Genomic DNA, 2,514 nt, shown 5'->3' with positions numbered 1-2,514 from the left:
CGGCCAGCTTCCTTCCTCGTCCATACAGCTCCAGGAGCAACATTGTACTATCGATCATCCAACTACACTCGGCAGGACTAGGGGTATTATCTCTCTGGAGAGCCCCGAACCTAGGTATGTCCGTCGTCCCGCGCCCGCTCATGCCAACCCCGCCTCTGGAGTCCACCAGCGCCCTCGAGCCTCCTCCTCTCTTTAGCCATCCCTTGGCATCTGCCGTGCGCCCACCACGACAGGTCTGAAGTAAACTACTCACACTTCATCGGAGGGGCTATGGTGTTGATGTAGAAGCCCTCTGTGATCGATGCCCCCTCCGGCGGAGCTCCAGAAAAGGCCCCAAGATGGGATCTCGTGGATACAGAAAGTTATGGTGGTGGAATTAGGGTTTTGGCTCCGTATCTGGTAGTTTGGGGGTACATAGGGATATATAGGAGGAAGGAGTACGTCGGTGGAGCAACGTTGGCCCCACGAGGGTGGAGGGCACGCCAGGGGGGTAGGCGCACCCCCTACCTCGTGCCTTCCTGGTTGATTGCTTGACGTGGGGTCCAAGTCCTCTGGATCATGTTCGTTCCGAAAATCACGTTCCCGAAGGTTTCATTACGTTTGGACTCCGTTTGATATTCTTTTTCTGCGAAACCCTAAAATAGGCAAAAAAAACAACAATTCTGGGCTGGGCCTCCAGTTAATAGGTGAGTCCCAAAAATAATATAGAAGTGTATGATAAAGCCCAATAATGTCCAAAACAGGATATAATATAGCATGGAACTATCAAAAATTATAGATACGTTGGAGACATATCACATTCACACTTCATAAATGATTTCTTTTAATATTTACCTACTCGAGGACGAGTAGGAATTAAGCTTGGGGATGTTGATACGTCTCCAACGTATCTATAATTTATGAAGTATCCATGCTGTTATATTATCATTCTTGGATGTTTTATAATCATTTTATAGCAACTTTATATCATTTTTTGGGACTAACCTATTGACCCAATGCTAGTTGCTATTTTTTGCTTGTTTTTTACATCGCAGGAAATTAATATCAAACGGAGTCCAAACACCACGAAACTTTTTGGAGATTTTTTATGGACCCAGGATGGGACAAAGAAAGCACCTGGAGGGTGCCCTAAGGGGGGCACAACCCACCAGGGCGCGCCTGGGAGCCCGGACGTGCCCAGGTGGGTTGTGCCCACCTCGGTGGCCTCCCGCACCCCCTCTTTACCCTATAAATTCCCAAAAATTCCAGAATCCCAAGGGGTTAACCTAGATCAGAAGTTCCGCCGCGGCAAGGCTCTGTAGCCACCGAAAACCAATCTAGACCCTGTTCCGGCACTCTTCCAGAGGGGGAAATCAACACCGGTGGCCACCACGATGAGGATTTGTACAAGTAGCTATGTGTTTAATCTCTCTCTCTCTCTCTCTCGTGCTCTTGAGATATCATGATCTTGATGTATCACATGCTTTGTTATCATGTGGTGTTTCCCTCTCTCTGTCTTGTTGTGATGAATGCTACCTCTTGAGCACTGCGTTGGTATTCCCTTGAAGAGGAAAGGGTGGTGCAGTAGAGTAGCGTAAGTATTTCCCTAAGTTTTTGAGAACCAAGGTATCAATCCAGTATGAGACCACTTGCAAGAGTGAGATCTGATAGACATGATAATAATAAGATAAATATTTTTGGTATTTTTATGATATAGATTGAAAGTAAAGATTGCAAAATAAAGTACATTGGAAACTTGTATGATGGATAATAGACCCCGGGGCCATAGGTTTCACTAGTGGCTTCTTTCAAGAGCATAAGTATTACGGTGGGTGCACAAATTACTGTCGAGCAATTGACAGAAAAGTGAATAATTATGAGAATATCTAGGCATGATCATGTATATAGGCATCACGTCCGAGACAAGTAGACCGAAACGATTCTGCATCTACTACTATAACTCCACACATCGACCGCTATCCAGCATGCATCTAGAGTATTAAGTTCATAAGACACAAAGTAACGCCTTAAGCAGGATGACATGATGTAGAGGGATAAACTCATGCAATCTGATGTAAACCCCATCTTTTTACCCTCGATGGCAACAATACAATACGTCTCGTTTCCCTTTCTGTCATTGGGATCGAGCACTGCAAGATTGAACCCAAAGGTAAGCACTTCTCCCATTGCAAGAAAGATCAATCTAGGTATAGAAACATCCAACTCAAGTTTTTCTTCGTAATATTGAATCAAAGCATCAACGATATGTTTAGTAAAAGCTTTATTTTGACTATAAGCATGAGGAGGATTTAGCATGGATTACAACAAGGAAATATAATCTATCAAAGAGCAATCATCATAATTAAATTCCTTGAAATCCAAGATAGTTGGTTCGTTGCTATTTAAAGTTTTAACCTCTTCAATCCCACTTTTAACAATTTTTGCATCAAGATCTAAGAACTCCGAATTTTTGGGACGCCTTCTGACTAAAGTTGACTCATATCCAGTCCCATCATTATCAAGAATCGTATTGGC

This window comes from Triticum urartu, chromosome 4, assembly GCF_003073215.2.
Source record: "Triticum urartu cultivar G1812 chromosome 4, Tu2.1, whole genome shotgun sequence".
NCBI classification, from domain to species: Eukaryota; Viridiplantae; Streptophyta; class Magnoliopsida; order Poales; family Poaceae; genus Triticum; species Triticum urartu.
Note: the sequence above shows the minus strand (reverse complement) of the source record.